Source organism: Apodemus sylvaticus, chromosome 2, assembly GCF_947179515.1.
Source record: "Apodemus sylvaticus chromosome 2, mApoSyl1.1, whole genome shotgun sequence".
NCBI classification, from domain to species: domain Eukaryota; kingdom Metazoa; phylum Chordata; class Mammalia; order Rodentia; family Muridae; genus Apodemus; species Apodemus sylvaticus.
The window spans coordinates 10,212,656-10,230,527 of record NC_067473.1 but is presented as its reverse complement, the minus strand read 5'-3'; the positions used below and the strand labels follow the sequence as shown (position 1 = coordinate 10,230,527).

General features: G+C 36.9%; 1 protein-coding gene across 2 annotated transcripts in view; it reads left to right on the top strand.

The window, feature by feature from the left end:
* Magi2 (membrane associated guanylate kinase, WW and PDZ domain containing 2) overlaps positions 1-17,872 on the top strand; it is a 1,455,128-nt gene that overhangs the window by 397,486 nt on the left and 1,039,770 nt on the right. The window lies entirely within an intron of this gene.

Genomic DNA, 17,872 nt, shown 5'->3' with positions numbered 1-17,872 from the left:
CCTCTGTATTTGTCATGTACTGGTAGAGCCTCCCAGGTGACAGCTATATCCGACTCTGGTCAGGAAGCACTTGTGGGCATCTATACTCCCAGAGCTTCCAGGCACAAAACCCTCAACCAAAGAGTACACATGGAGCTACCCATGGCTCCAGACACATAGGCAGCAGAGGATGGTCTTGTTAGACACCAAAGAGAGGAGAGGCTCTTGGTCCTGGAAAGGCTCGATGTGACAGTGTAGAGGAATACCAGGACAGGGAAGTGGGAGAGGGTTGATTGGGGCACAGAGGGAGGGGAGATAGATGGTTTGTGGGATTTTTGGGGGAGGGACTAGGAAAGGAGACAACATTTGAAATGTAAATAAGGAATATATCTAATAAAAAACATTTAAAAAAGAGAGTGCACTTTGTTAGAAGTAAGGGATGTTACCCCTATTAATGCAAATTTCTAAGTGAAAAATAAAGGCTCTGTTAGAGGACTTTCTTAGAACATGATCTATCCTAGCCTGTCCTGGATTCTTCTCTCGTGTGATGCCATTTGATCTGAATTTAGGAAGGTAAACAGAATTTAATCCTATAAGAGAGAGTTGGGGAGGAGTGAAGCTAGTATCCTCTTCCTAAGACAAGGTGGAAATTCTTGTGGGAAGGCAACAATAAGGCCCTTCTGGGAACATCAAAGGGAGACAGTACAGGCTGCAGAGTATGTAGCAGCCATATTGGAAAGTTCAGTTGAAAACTTTATATTGTGCCAGCAAAAGAAAGCCACATGGAGTACAATATCTCAATTTTCCTTGACTACTATGATCCAACTATCATCAACTGTGAGCCTTTTATGAAAACTACAGACAGCCAACAAAAAATGATACCATTTTGGACTGGGCTGCTAAGATGCCATAGGACATTAACAGATGCTAGAAGCTTAGAAGAAAATCAAAAGTTTGATGAGATACTGAGTAAAGGAAGAGTGTGAGTTGATTAACAATGCTTTTATCCTGTTTCAGGTTAAAGCTATGTTTTCCACTATATAATTCAATTTCCTCATAAAATAGAAAACCTTTAAAGTCAGATTGGACCTGGGGAGATAGCTCAGTTGGTCAAGAAACTTGCTCCTGATCTAGATTCCTGAAGTGTTCCACAAGTTGTTCTGTGGCAGCCGCACCTGCATATCAATAGGAACACAAATTAAATAAAATGTGATTTAAATGTTTGAAGATAGATCCTTACTTTTCTTTATATCCCAAAGGCATATTGCATGCAAAAGTGAGGTATTGTTACAATTTGATTATGCATTAGAATGAATAGAAAACAAAAATAAACCATTCATAAATATTTTCCCACAATTTATATAGATACGCACAGTAGATATACTTATGAATATGAGTAGTACTAAGTAATTATTTATTTTGCCTGCTTATTAGGCAGCTACTGATGCCAGCATTGGATTTACAAAATATACATAATTTATTGACCCTTGTTCAAAGACAAAACGAGCTGCCCAGAATGCTTTAACTGCCTTCTGCTTTATTGCTCCCTGGAGAAATAGTTTGTCATTGATTATACATTTTGGACTGTCAAAACATGGATTTCATTAATGCAGGGTCTATTTTATGATATCACTATGTATTTGGAATACTAACTCCAGCATATGCATCTAAACAGATGCATCATGTAAAGCAAATGATCATTAAGGAAGGGCCACTGTACAGTTTGGGAGCAGTCAACCGGTTCAGTGATTGTGAGGGAAACATCATAGTGCCTGGAATCACATTCAGTAGTTAATACTGAACTGAACGATGAGAAAGGTGAGCTACACCACCAATTCCCTGTGATACTCCCTCATCTTCTCCCAGCATGTAATTACAAAGGTTCCTCAGTATTCATGAGCAAGAAGCCTCAGGTACCAAGAAAGTAACATGAGATTTGTTTTACCTAGAGATTTATACCTTTTTAACCTATATGCATAATGTACTCTTTGTAAGGTGCTGCAGTAGCTTTACAAACAAGAGAAAGCAAACTGTCAGGAAGGCCTACAGGGAACTGTGTTTTGGGCCACTGGGGAAACTACACCTGCTCCATTGCTTTAGCATCTTTGACAATTTCATTGATAATCACACTTTCTATTTTCATAACTTCAACCAAGCTTTTACTTTCCAAAATAGGTTTTTCTCTTCAATAAAAGGGCAAGAAAATATTGGTATGGCTATAGCAACTTAAGGTTCAAATCAATCTACAGCAAGCAATACAGGTACCACCTTAGCATCTTTGGAAAAGCAAACTAAAGCTCTTCACTTTCTAGACAGATATTTATGAGATTTCTTCTTCTTTAGAAAATATGTGTGTAGTACTTAGACTAGGAATCTTTAATATTGACACAGAATATTTTATTCCTTGTGAAATTATTTTGTCATAAGTTGTATATAACTATGTCAGGAAAATACTAATGTGTAATTGGAAATAAACCAATTAATATAAAAGTTGTCACAACATCTCTATATTCCCCTAGCTTACTGTGTTATCACTTAGATATACCTTACTTTTGAAAAACAGTATTTTCCTCATTTATTTATTCTTCTGTCTTATATTACATCCTAACTGCAGTTTCCTGCCCTTCCTCCTCTCCCACTCCCTCCCTCCATGCCCAATTAATTACTCTTCCATTTCCTTACAGAAAATGACAGGCCTCCCAGGAATATCAATCAAGTTGCAGTACGACTAGGCACCTCCCTTCATATTAAGACTGGACAAGGCAGCCCAATAGGAAGCAAAATGTCCCCAAAATAGGCAACAGAATCAGAGACAACCCCTGTACCCTCTAGTAGGATTCCCCATAAGAAGGCCAAACTACATAAGAATAGCATATAAGTAGAGACCAAAGTCAGACTCATACAGGCTCTCTGATGGTCGGTTCAGTCTCTGTGAGGCCCATTATGTCCCGCTCAGTTGATTCTGTGGGCCATTCTCTTGTGGTATCCTTGACCCCTCTGGCTCCTATAATCCTTCCTCCTCCTTTTTCACAGTGTCCCCAAGTTACACCTAACTTCTGGATGTGTGTCATCCACATGTTTCCCTCAGGTGCTAGATGATGGCTTTCTGATGACAACTATCCTTGGCTCTCATCTTTGAGTAAAGTAGAATATCATTAGGAATTATTTCACTGTCTTTTTTAAGGGTGTATTTGGTTCTATTGTAGGCTCCTGGGCTACCCAGCCTCGGGTTCCAACTTGAGGCAATGTCAGGCATGGGTTCTCTCTCTAGGTATGGGCCTCAAGTTGGACCAGTTATTGGAAGAACATGTCCACATATTCTGGAAACAGATATTTTAACTTTATACTTAAGATGTTAGGAATTCTAAGGGAATTTGCTATAAACAGGAGAGAGATAAAAAGAGAATGAGGAAGATAGAGAAAAAGGGAATGAGGAAGATAGAGAGAAAGGTGTCTAAATTGGGACAAATGGTGCTGAGAAAGAGTTGGAAAATGGCTGCTATGTGAAGGAAACAAGGGTTGGAAAAAAAGAAATTCTCATAATAATTATTGCACATTAAAATGCATTTATCTTCTGGGAGATTGAGCAAAGTATTAGAGTCTTTAAATTACTTTTACTCTGCTTGAACAGTGATACTTTGAATTTAACACTTGAATGAATTTGGGCCACTTAAGACCATTGGATTTATTAATATTATAGAATACACACTCACATTGACACACACACACACACACATTTCCATAGCCACAGCGTATATACTATTCAGTTTATTATAAATATAACTTTAAAAATAGTTATGAACATATTTCATTAGTATACAATAGCTAAATTATAAAATTTGATTGTCATCATTTTCTACTTACCAAAAGACTGGTGTTTGAGCAGAGGACTAGCTCACTGGCCTCCTTTATTGGGTACAAGGCACCTACTGTTCTGTGACTTAAAATAATGGCCTTTTAGGAGAATGTTTTGTTGCTTTTACCCAAAAATCTAAAACAAGTAAATACTGTAAGCTGAAAATAGACTGTAATCCTTAGCCTTTTGCAAGGCAGCCCAAGTTTTCTATAAAGTTTAACAATGTATTTTATGGAAATGTGCAGTGGGAGGTATAAAACTCTTTCATTCCTTGGTTTTAAATAGATGGACCAGTTAGCTAAGAGAAGCGGTTGTAATAAAAGCTAACTGGAATATTATTTGATTCTTTCCTTCATGTCCTCCTAAGTCACTTAAGAACCCTGCTAGTCTCCGCACACCAAAATTGCCTACACAATTAGTCCGTGCCCAGTTCTACTGAGATTTTTATGTAGAACTTCTAAATTGTATAAGCATGTCTGGGTCCTAGTTAACTCTTTAAACTAAAGGCTGAATAATTTCTGAATGTTACACCTAGACAAGTGAAGTTAAATGGCCTTAAATTCTCCTTTTTGTTACCTTTGAATGTGAGTTAGGAAAGATATCTTAGAAGAATAGAGAGCTGCTGATAGTAAGGTAAAATGTGAAGTCTTCTTGGGGTGTTACGAATCCCTGTGGGATCTAAAGCTTCCAAGTTGCTTTCACTTTCTGCTAAACAATTCCAACTTTAGAAATGTATTCTCAGGAAGACATTTATATTCATATATATGAGTATGAGTATATATATATATATATATATATATATATATATATATATATGTATGTATATATATGTATGTGTGTGAATATATATATATAAGAATTTATACACAAAATGCTAGCCTTTTTGATATTTATAATAATAAAAAAGGCAACATCTAACTCTAGAATAACATCCTATATGTAGAGGGTAGCATTCTATATACTAACCATGAAAACTTACCTTCTATAATGTCATCCAATATTTATCATCCAATATTTATTATAAAATGATCAAGATATACTCACAGAAGAAAATTTTTCAAAATAAGCATTTGGATACTTTTGCCTAATTTTCCTTTTATATAAAATAACCATTTTATTACAAATGATAAAACCAATTCTAGTTTTAAAAAGGCAAAGTTATAAATAGAATAGTAAGAACTATCTTGGGACTAATTCAAAACAAAAACTAGATGGGTTAGGGAATAGGAACTATAATACAGATGTTAGGACAGAATTACCTTGATTATAAATATTCTTAGCCAGGGAAAAATCATCTCTTCTTCAGGAGAAAATGAACTCAAATTACCTGGCATCTATGTATTTCATCATTCATCATGAAAGACTCAAGATAAAGAGTCTTAGCAGAAAGGAGGAGTGACCCCTTGTTCTAGAAAGACTCAGTGAAGAAGTATAGGGCAAAACCAGAACGGGGAAGTGGGAAGGGTGGGTGGGAGGACAGCGGGAGAAAAGGGGGCTTATGGGACTTTCGGGGAGTGGGGGGCTAGAAAAGGGGGAAATCATTTGAAATGTAAATAAAAAATATATCGAATAAAAAAAAAGACAAAAAAAAAAAGAGAGTCTTAGCTTATCTTAGGCCCTATGTATGCCAGGTTCTTAGACTGTAGGACAATAATGTAAGAATCAAAATGTGATGTGATAATTGGGAACTAAACTTCCAATAAAATATCAGGAGATAAAGGAGTAACTTCCCCAGAGTACATCAGTATAGAAGAACTAGATGTAAAGTACATCAGTATAGAAGAACTAGATGTAAAATATCCAATACTATATTTTATCTTAAAATCAGAAAAGTTTGATAAAAATCACAACTTGTGTGGTGCCTACAGTATGTCTGACATTGTTGGTTGTTTGGGGGAGGGCCTCAAAAATTATGTTCCTTTATCCTTCAAAATAGGAGGAAGAAATCATTTTCTCTTATAATAGAAAACAGAAAATGTACCCTAACATAATTTATCAGTATCTGTCTATTTATCTTGGGAGATACACAGATTCCTCTCTCAACAATTTATCTGTGAGCTTTGAATATAAATCCTCAGTGTGTCACTGTTAATAATGACATCTCAGAAGAGCCCTGCTAAGCTCTGTCATTGTCACTTGGTTTAGAAGGAAAATCATGTTTACAAAAGCCATGCGACACAGTTGATAGACATGTAGTTTGAGTAACATCAGCTGAAAATAGCCTAAAATATTTTTACCATCTGCTGTGGCTTGGAGATGATGAGGCATCCTCAAGCTCTATCCTCTACATCCAACCTGGAGAACCCTAGTCCATCTGGTCTGAGTTAAAACTAAGCTGGGTAGTACCTGGGTATTTGGTTCAGAGCCAGAATCTCTAGGATACAAATCAAAGGGACATATGATTAGAGTTGTCTTTTTGTCATTGGGCTTATCTTTGATCTATCTTTAATTTCAACATGATTATAAAACAAGGAACTAAAAAATAAAATCAATGGAGTTGAAAATCTTTTGCTAACTAAAACCTGTTTTCTGAAACACTGAAGGAAATGTTTTAGAGGATAGTTAAATGATAGTAACATTTAAATCTGAACAACTGCCCAGTTTCAATGATGAAATTGAGCCTCTAACAATTTATATGGATTTCTTTTAATTTATCTACTTATAAAGATACTTCTGTTTTCCTCTGATGTTCCTTTATGGTAAACTGTACAGAAGCCATGTTTGTGGACTAATCATACTCACTCCTTTGTTTTCCTTTTGTTTTTCAGAGGAATCTGATATAATTATGAGTTGCAGGTTTCTACAGTAGATAGTAACTGGAGAGCTGACTCTAGTTCAAAGCTCATTTTCTGTCTTCTGGAAAGTAAGAGCTCCCTCATCCCTATAATGGCTCCGTTTTCGGTCAACTAGACATAATGAAATGTCTTTTCAATGGTGAGGATACGTTAACTTTATGGAAACAGGGAATGCAGACAGTAGGTGATGCATAGCTCCCTTGTTACATGACCCTTTCTCATGCTGTAGTTGTGAGAGGATTTAACAATAAAGTAGTTTCCTTCACTGTGAGATACAAAGCTATAGAAAATAAAAGGGAAAAAATAATTCTAAGTCAGAAAACTTTGGTTTATGACATCATACATGGCCCACAGGCAAAACTTTTTATATGAGATAATCAAATATCATGTATTATATGTCTTTTTTCTATACTGCTTCTAAATTATTCCTAACTGTTGAGATTTTCAATATCAGCAAATGGTCCTTAAACATATTAGCTTCTCTATCAAGATTGCTTGATATTCTGATAAGGCATGATTCATCAACAGACATACAAAGCATGTAAAGGCAAATATCACATTGATTTACATGGACTTAATTCAGTTCCTATGCCTAGGTTGACAAATATTTCTTAACTGCTCTACCTTTATACTTCCTCTCAGCCACAATTTAAGTAGAACAGGCATCATTTTTTTACACATCAATACCTGTTTAATTGCTTGAATATTTTATTACACTTTTCCCACTTTATAAAAATGAATAAAGAACAGAGAAATGGAAGTATTATGAATAACTTGTAAATACAAATGTTGATTGCATAAGATTAACACAATTAAGATAAATACAAAATAATGTCGATGAACCAAAAAAACATGTACCTTTCATCTTAATTTGATGTCTGTTGGAATGAAGCCAATTTGTTTTGTTTTCAACCAAGAGGAAAATTAAACATACAATGATATGCATTATAAAATATTGGCAACATAAAAAAGACAGTGGTTATGAGCAAGGGATGAGTAGGTTCTTCACAGTTATATTTAGTTGCATAAGATTATACTCCACCTTTGCTATTTCAAAAAAGAAATGAAAACTGTTGATCTATCAGGTGCATGATAATGTGGTAGATATCTAATGATAAATAAGATAAAATGTGTTCTTTCTTTCCATTTGTCTTGCACCCAATGGGTCGTTATACTCTTGCATTCTTGAAATTTCTGTTTTGCTTTTATGAAGAATCGTGAATTATTATCCTCATCGCAGGAGCAGACCTTACTTCATTTGTGGAACTTTATGAACATTCTCCAAATGAGTGCCATTTAAACTAAGATCAAGAGGCTATTCAGAAATAAAAAGGAAATGAATAAGAAGTCTATGCCAGGAAATCTAAGACAGCTAAGAGACCAGAAGAAATCTACTGTGATAAGGGATAGAAAGGAAAGGAGAGGAGTGTGCTAGATAGGGTTGGAGGAGCAGGCAGAGCCTATAAATATCTCAACTCCAAAGAGAACAGGGAAAGATATTATGGAAGGCAAAGTCATAAATGTGTTTGTAAAAGTGCCTAGAGGAAAATAAGATTAGAATGAGATACTAAAGGAATATAGTCATAAAATTGCTCCCAGTATCATATTGGTATACCCATAGATCAGGACATTACTCAACCTTCATCAGATATTCTTTTAGCAATAGATAACAGCTCACACAAATATACACAATTGACCAATTTGTAGTGAAACATTTTGGAGAACTTGTAGTATACTGGATGTCTGTACAAATTCCTCCCCTCAAACCTCTAGAGTCTATGTAGAAGAGGTAGAAAGTCTGTAAGAACCAGAGGTGATACAAGTTGAATCTAAGAAAACAGCATCTTCCAGACACAAGAGGACTGCTGTATGAATACATATGTGAACCCAGAGAGACTGTGACAGCATGCAAGAGAATTGGGCAAATTCAAACCCTATAATTTACCAACACTGAAAAGGAAAGTAGAAAAAAAATGTCCTGCCCTGATCAAAGAAGCTATTTGCAGTTGATACATGCTGAGAAATTGATTGTCTCCAATGGAGTGACACTAAGAATATCAACCACATTCCAAGTCAGATCATATTTAGACAACAGAAAATTAACTCCACGTTTTATGAGTACTTTTTTGTTTTGATTTAGCTTGATTTGGTATTCTTGTTATAGGAGGACTGTTTATTTGTCTTAAGTTTGGGCTTTTGTTTTAAGACATGTACATACAGAGACAGAGAGACAGAGAAATGAGGTACAAGAAGCTGGATGGGTAAGGAAGTGGGGAATATTTGAGAGGAGGTAAAAAAGAATATGATCAAAATATATTGTATGAAAAAAGAATCAAATGACAAAATGAAAAATGGAGCTAATCCATTTTTTAAAAGAGACAAAACAGAGAGTTAAATAGTTTTTTCTATGAGGGTTGGAGGTGTTAAACAGCCTCAGGGCAGATTCAAAAAGTGAAAGTAAAAGACTTTACCTTCAAAGCAATAAACCTATAATTTATAATCCAACAAAAATAGTGCTGAAATGAAAAGTTACTAATCCCAGGGGGAAAAAAATCCTGACTATCCTGGGAAAAAAGAAAATTTTGTGACTGGGCATAAGAGTAGGTAAGCATAGGTTGTGTATATCAGTTGGCACAGTGTTTGGTAGACCTAACCAAACATGCAAGTAGCCCTAGGTTCTGCCCAACACTAGGTGTCATGGTACATGCTTAAAATGTCAGCACTAGTGAGTACAAGATGGGGAGTTAGAAATTTAAGTTCACCCTCAACTACCTAACAAGGTCAAATCCAACATGGACTCTATGAGACCCGTCTGAGAAACAAGAAAGAGTAGAGAACTAAGAACATAAATTCAGCACCAAATCCTTTTTGAAGATGCAAATGTTGGTCATAATTACTCTCTGTCCTTGTTCAATCTCAGACACCATTACATTGTTTTGATTACTAATTCATGTAATAGATAACTAGTGTGCAATCCCTTACTTTTTGATACTTGAGCATCTCCTGTTTAGTCTTAGTCCCCAGGGTTTAATTTTTCAGGACAAATACGTAGTGTCTATGAGATCTGAAATGACATGAACAAGTCCTTTTTCGGAGATCATGTCTCTTAGCCCATGTTTGTGTGTGTGCCTTTCTTAAAATTATGCTACTGAAAGAGAAGCCATCATAAAACACTTTTTCATAGGTGTGTCATTTAGGGTTCAAATTAAAGACTATTCAACTAGTACAGTATAATAACTCTAGAATCTAGTCTTATACTATCCTGCTCCCTAGAGATTTTCAGGGCAGCTGCTAAGAGTTTAACTTAATTACATAGGTTTGTACAGAATTCTGCCTGGGAATAGTGTCAAGAATTAAGCCTGTCCTGCTTGTCACGTGAACACTCTTCTTTCCTTTGGGAGCTTCCAATCTATTTAAATATAAACAAAACACGAACTATTCAGAAAGCATTGTGTGTGTTCTGTTAAGGATATTGACTTCATGAATTTCACAGGCAAATGGATGGAACTTGAAAATATCATATGAGTGAGGTAACGCAATCACAAAAGAACAGACATATTATGTACTCACTGATAAGTACATAATATGTACTATTAGCCCAAAAGTTCGGAATACCCAAGATTCAATTCACAGACATATGAACCCTAAGATGAAGGAAGACCAAAATGTGGATGCTGCAGTGCTTTTTAGAAGGGTGAAGAAAATACTCACAGGAGGAAATATGGAGACAAAGTGTGGAGCAGAGACTGAAAGAGAAACCATTTAGAGACTGTCCCACCTGGGGAATGCATCCCACATACAGCCACCAAACCTGGACATTATTGTGGATGCTAGGAAGTGCTTGCTGATGGAAACATGATATGGCTATCTCCTGAGAGGCTCTGCTAGAATCGCCAAATACAGAGGTGGAAGTTTGCAGCCAACTATTGGACCGAGCTTGGAGGTCCCTGGTGGAGGAGTTAGAAAAGGGTCTGAAGGAGCTGAGGGAGTTTGCAGCCTCATGGAGGGAGCAACAGTGTCAACAGGCCAGACCCCCTGGAGCTTCTGGGGACTGTACTACCAACCAAAGAATATACATGGAGCGACCCATAGCGCTGGACACATATGTGGCAGAGGATGGCCTTGTTGGACATCAGCTGGACACCCTTGGGCCTGAGGGTGTTTGATGCTCCAGTGTAGGGGAATGCCAGGGTAGGAAGATGGGAGTAGTTGGTTGTTGGGTGGGGGGACACCCTTATAGAAGCAGCGGGAGAGGAGATGGAATAGGGAGTTCCTAAAGGGGAGACCTGGAAAGGGAAAAACATTGGAAATGCAAATAGAGAAATTATCCAATAAAGAAAAAATGGCTGTGCCCCCGAAGCAAGAGTACCCAAAGGAAATTTAAAAAAAAGAAAAAAGAAAATTAAAAAAATATTGAAAAGTAGAGGAAAAGCTATCTATTTTAATCTCTCTATATAATATACAAATTATACTACAAACATATATATTCTTATGTACACAGACATACACATTTGCATGAAGAAAATGACACCTTAGAATGGTTTATAGCCTATAGGAAATGAAAAGTTAATCATGAGAACATAAACAGCTCAATTGCTTAAAGTCCCATCTGTTTTGTGATTCTAGCAACTTTTAAAATTACATTTGATCATGTGGTCTTCAGGTCTGTATTCTTGACCAGAAGGATCTAGTTTCATAGAGAATAAGCACATTGTTTCAAGGGTCTGAAAGATAAGTTTATCACGGTACCTCTGCTCATATTCAGTTGTCTAGAACTTAGTAAAAAAGCTGTGGCTCTCTAGCTCTGAAGTCTGAGCAAGACCTCTGGCTAAATGATAGTCTACTCTGCTTGAAGTTAAGAACAAAGCAAAACATTTCAAGAACTCATAGGGAGAAAAAGAGAAAGCGAATTGTTATAGAAAAGTGATATCAGGCTCCTCTCCATTTCCATCCCTGCAGTTCTTTCAGACAGGAACAATTATGGGTCGGAGTTTTGACTGTGGGATGGCAACCCCCTTCCTCACTTGATGCCCTGTCTTTTACCCACAGCCAGCCCCAGTGGGGCTTTTCTTTCTTGTTGGTTCTTCTTGAGGCAGTGGAGGGGAAGAGCATCAGCAGAGGGTGAGATTTTGTCTTAGGAGACAATTAGGGTTGCTGTAGAATAATAAAAAGTTTACTTATCTAAACCTAAGTTACTATGCTACTGTAGCTCACATGCTTTCTATGTTCCTCTAAGGCCAGAAACTATAGTCTCTGGCACTTAGCACCTCACCCTAAAACAGCAAGAGATAGAGTAAAGAATTAATTGCTAGAGCCTTTTCCCTTTTGTCCAGATGCCTCTTGCTTATCCTGCTAGGGGAAAGTTTGGAGCAATAAACTTCTATTGAACTAGAAGAAGAGAATAATACTTGCAGAAGGGAAAACTTTTATATAGGCAAATATGTATAATCTCACATAAGTTCATACACAGATTCATGCATGAGTATTTATGGATTTCTATTCAACCCAGTTGGGCCCAGCTTGTTTTCATTCTCACAAGTACATACTTACATACACAACATACATACATTCTCACAATTACATGCTTACTACATACACACATCCATACTTACATATTCATATGGAGCAAAAGATCAAGCACTGGTGCAGAAAGGACTCACTCATTCTGGATGAAAAATGAGCTCCAATCTTTATTGTATAGAGAAAGAAAAAGCTTTTATCCTTTTAATGCAAAATGAAGTAGACACAAGTTTGTATGAAGAAAAAGCTTTGTTCCTTTTATTAAGACTAAGCCTGCCTTGTTATTAAGAAAGGCCTGTTCTGCCTCATATTAAGGAGAAGCCTGCCTGCTCCTTCTGCTCTCTGCAACGTCCTCTTTTTTTCCTTTTTCTTTCTGCATTCTGTGCATTGCTCTCTTAGTTTTTTGTTACCTATAGTTTATACATTATTCCAGTCTGGATTCTCCTCCTAACTTTGTTCTCTCCTCCTGCTCTAAAGTCATGACAATGCTTTTATTCTCAATGCCTTTTCTCCCTAATCTGTGCCTATACTTCCAAGTTCTTTTTGAGTTCAATTCTGTCTAAATCGTGTTCTGTCTGAAAAGTTCTCAATTCAGTTCCCTCTCACAGCTTAATTCTTCTCAGCTCAGTTCTGACTTTTCTCTTTGTCCTCAGCACTTAAACATCTTTCAGAATACATGATCGTATGTTAAAAAGTTCATCACACAAAAAAATCAAATCATAAATTCAATAGAACTTTACAACAGAGGTTATTTACATGCATATCCATTAGGAGCAATTATCTGGCTAAACATTCTTCATCTGTCACAGCTCCACAGATTCACTGAAGATTTAAAACTGTAAGTTATAAGTGAACTTTTGTATAGATAAATCCAGTCAATATTTTATCTTCTGTTCTAGGACCGATGATAAATAATTAGTTCTCTTTTTATGACCTTTGGCTAATTGTTTTACAACCTCTTGGAATGTGCTTTGAGTAGGAGAAAGTCTGGTCACTATCTAAGAGCAATTAACTGTTGACATTTGGGAGACTGGCAGAGTTCTCATTGCAGTTTTGACTATCAGAAAAGAACCTAATAGCAGTCCCACTATAAAAGAGTTTAATAATTACGTATATAATTTTAGAAAATCTTATAGGATCATAATTAAGACTTAATAAGTCATCTATTTGTCTATATAGCATCACTACAAGACAGAACAACTTAGTGGATCTGCAGAGATATGCTCCAAAGGGGTGTTCTACTACTTGGTGTTTGTTATATATGTTTAATAATAACAAAAAGCATATTAATAGCAGGAATCTTTTCTAAAATGAATTCCCTTACAGTCTGCTTAATAAGAGTGAACCTATCACAGATTATATAATAATCTAAAGCAGGCCTTCTCAGGAGGATCTTCTGCTAGTTATTAGCCTGTCTCATTATGGCTCCTGACAGGCATTCTATTTGAGCTGGGCTCTATAAGTTCCCTCTCCCTACTTTCAGCCATTTCATCTATGGTCCCTCCCTTTCAGTCCTGAGAGCCTCTCACCTCCCAGGTCTCTGATGCATTCTGAAGGGTCCCCCAGCCTCCTACCTCCTGAAATTACCTATTTCCATCCTTTCTGATGGCCCTCAGGACTTCAGTCTTTTTCCCTCACCCAATACGAGATCTGGCTCCCCTATTCCCCCTACCCCATCCACTTTCCCTCCCATATCCATCCCCCTCCCTCCTTGTGATTGCTTTCTTCTCCCTCCCAAGTGGGACTGAGGCATCCTCACTTGGGCCACTTCAGCTTGTCGACCTTCTTAAGTTCTGTGGACTACATCTTGGGCATTCTGTACTTTTTTTGGCTAATATACTTATTAGTGAGTACAAACCATGCATGTCCTTTGGGGTTTGAGTTACCTCACTCAGGGTGATATTTTCTATTTCTATACATTTGTCTGGAAAATTCAGGATGTCCTCATTCTTAAGAGCTGAGTAGTATTCCATTGTGTAAATGAACCACATTTTTTGTATCCATTCTTCTGTCCTGGTGCATCTGAGTTGTTTTTCGTATCATCTCTAAATCTCACCCAGTTACTCAGAGCTCCAACAACAGATAGCTTTTTCATCAAAAGTTTCATGCATAGCACTATTGTAGCCATATACATAACAGGTTCATAATAGCATGGTTTAATATATGTTTATGTGGCTTGATATGATCTTTTCACGAAAAATAAGTTTATAAATTTAAAGTAGATTTAAATTCTAATAGTTTCTCTGAGTTGAAGAGTATGTCAAAAAAATGAAGCCCAACTGCAAATTCTAATTCTATTTATCATATCAACCTTTTCCATAGATGAATATTGTTTGCAAATGGGGTTGTTCTGTTTCCAGTAACACAGCTTGGGTTAACATTCTAGGTTGACTGGTGTAAGGAGGGGTGCAGCACAAACAGAGATATGACAGTTCTAAAGGAATTTCAATTATATAATCCAAGTGGTGTCATACAAGGACATATTAAAGGTCAGGGATTTGCCTCAGTTGGTAAACTGCCATCCATTCAAACATGAGCAGATGAGTTCAGTTCTATGGCTCATGTAAAAGGCTAGATTAGTAGCATGTACTTTATAATCCCAGAGCTGGCAAGGAGGTGACAAGACAATCCCTGTGACTTACTGGCTGGCCAAGTAAGTGAGCGCCTGATTCAGTGAAAGACCCGGCCTCAAAAATAAGATGGAAAGTAATGAGAAAGACAGCTTACATTGACCTCCACATAAACATGTACATGCACACGTGCACACCTGCATATATATGTACCTGTGCAAAATGTTGTATTTTGTTGAGTATACTGACCTTGAAGCCAGCCTCACATTGCCTGGAAACACAGTGTTTGGAAGAGCAGATTGCTGTAAGGAGCTGACATGCAGCAGCATCAAGCCAGATTCAAGTAGAGGCTTTCATTTCCTTGGACTCTGTCAAGCAACATAAAAACAGCATCCTTAGCCACTAGACACCTAAACAATGCAAAGAGATGCATGCATGCTGATGGGCCTTAGCAGGTTGTCTCTTTAGAAATATGTGTTAATAGTCTCATTAGCCCCCACATCTCTCTACAAAGATGAGTCGCAGTGCCACCATAATCAAAGGTGGATGACTCCGTATCACACTCAGTGCCTATCCAACTCTTTTCAAAATGTAGACAAGGGATGAAAATAGAACAGTGAGCATGCGTGGTCAGAGGATCCTGAAGGACTTACGAAGCAAAAATGATGGTGTATAGATATACCCAGAACAATGGACTCATGATTAGATTTTTAAATGTTTGTTTATTGGCTTGATAGAGTTTTAAAATTAGGTTTACAGAAATCATAAGGAGAAAGAACAAGTTTTTAGTATAATATTTTATTACTTCTTTATGAGTATATAGATATACTCATAAAGACTATTGGATTCTGATCATATTTATACTATACTGCTACCTCTACATTCTCCAAGATTTAAACCTCCTTTTCCAACTTTATATGTTCTCCTTTTTAAATTTGCATGACCCAAAGCACTATTTTTGCTGCTCATATATTCATGGGTGTTGGGCCATCCACTAGAGTATGATCAACCTATCAGCATTTTTTAAATTGGTAATTGATGAAGCAAGACCAACCTTATAATGGGCTGTGTTATCCCTGGGCAATTAGACCTAGGCAAGACTTCAACCCTAGCAGATGAGTTATAGACAATTAAGGAATGGGAAGAGCAGCAGTGGGAAAAGTAGGCTCCGTCAAAGAAAACCACACCAATTGGTTATCTAATACCTAATGGTCAGCCTTAAGAATCTATGCACACACACACACACACACACACACAATTAAAGATAAAAAGGCCAAAAATGAAAGTGGTTTGGGGTAACATGATAGAGGTTTGATAGATTGTAATTTTAAAACAATAATAGTGTTATTTAGAGAAAACAAAAAGAAAGTTAGCTAAGCAAGCCAAAGAGAGACAGCCAGTCAAGATATTTCCTCTCCTGTCTCTATTTTAGGTCCTGCCTGCAGATTTCTGTTTTTACCTCTTTCCTGGACTTCTCTTAGTAATGGACTAAAATCTATAAAAATAAAACACACCCTTTCCTCCCTGAAGTTCTTCTGGGTCAGTATTTTATCAGAGCAGCAAAAAAAAGCCAACGAAGACAATTTTTATTGTGTTAGTTTTGCCAGCCTTATGTTTTTGTGGCTTTTTCAAGTTTTCCTTTACTACACTGTCTTATTTCTCCTGACCTCATTAATTTCCTATGTGCTTCTTACAGATGTTCACTGACCTCTGTTTTAGTGAATGTCCTCTTATTCACTAATCTATAAAGCATTTTATTTGGTGCAATGCTTAATATAGGGAAAGAAATGATGAAGCGTGTGGTCAGAACTTATACTGTCAGCAATTTGGCTTCAGCACCCCACCTCTGCTGCCCCCCCCAAATCTTGCCTATGTGCACGTTTAGCTCCTCCCACTGGCTTGGCCCTTTGATGAATCTCTGCTTTCACCTAGCAGAAATTCTGAGCATGTACATGTTACAGTTTCATAGTCCCCATATCTTTAGTGCTTTCCATTAGGTCCATTTGTTACCATGGTATTAGTGAGTCATGTTTAAAGTAGCTCTGCTGCACGCATCATTATTAAGGCGGCAATTTTTCTTTGATACAGCATACAAAAATTTGAAGTAATGGCAGCGCCTTTATAATCGACAACAGAAAATCTGAGTTGAAATTGGATCCCATTTCATTTTGTCTGATCCTTTTCCCCATTGTTCTCTGGTTTGTCTTCAATCCTTCCCCCTCGTCTGCCATTTAACGCACTGATAACATTTCTGCTTTTTGTAATTCTAGATGCAGGACAAGCGAGCATTTCAAAACTAGATTTTGACCTTGTTTATTTGTCAATATATCCCACGTGGTTAAAAAATGAGCAGAACATTTGCATTGTTAATCATCACCTGCTGATTCTTGGACTTGCATACAATATAACAAGAGATCCCCAGCCCTACCACTTTCTCATCTCTCAACTCTGCAGCGTTGGATGTCCCCAAGTCACACATTAGTTTATTTCTCAGTTTTCAGTATGTTAGTATTGATCCTCCCTCCCCCAGATGCTCACAAACAGAGATGTGACTACTTAGGTGGATGGGTCTCATTTCTCAGAGACATAGGTCATTGAGAAAGAGGTACACAGTTAATATACATTTGTGATAGACCTATCTACTCACACGCATTCCCCATTCCCCTGGGTACTAGCAAATACCTGTGTACTCACTAGCATGCATCAGGACTGACACACAATGAGCTCAAATGAAAAAGGTGTGAATGAAGTAGATGGCTGAGATAAGTGTGACGTTGCACTTCTAGAAAAGGACCAGCAGCAGATTGCCAAATACTTCAAATGATCTTCTTCTCTTGAGAATCATATAGGCTTATGTAAGTGGGAAAATATGCATTTCTTTACATTAAAGCAGTTGCTTAAATATCGTCTGGATCATGAAAGTTACAGACTTTTGCAATCTTTTACTCTTTGAAGCAGTACAAGGTAATATACTAAATTAGGTTTCCCCAATACAATTAACACCATATTTGTGGAATAGTTAAGAGTTATTTTGGTATTTTGAAGCCAAGAACATTTCCCACTCAATATTTAATTTATTTCCAAATTCATAGTTCCTGTTTATAAATACTGGGAATTGAGATGCCTTTCTCTGAAGCTCTTTGAATCCATAA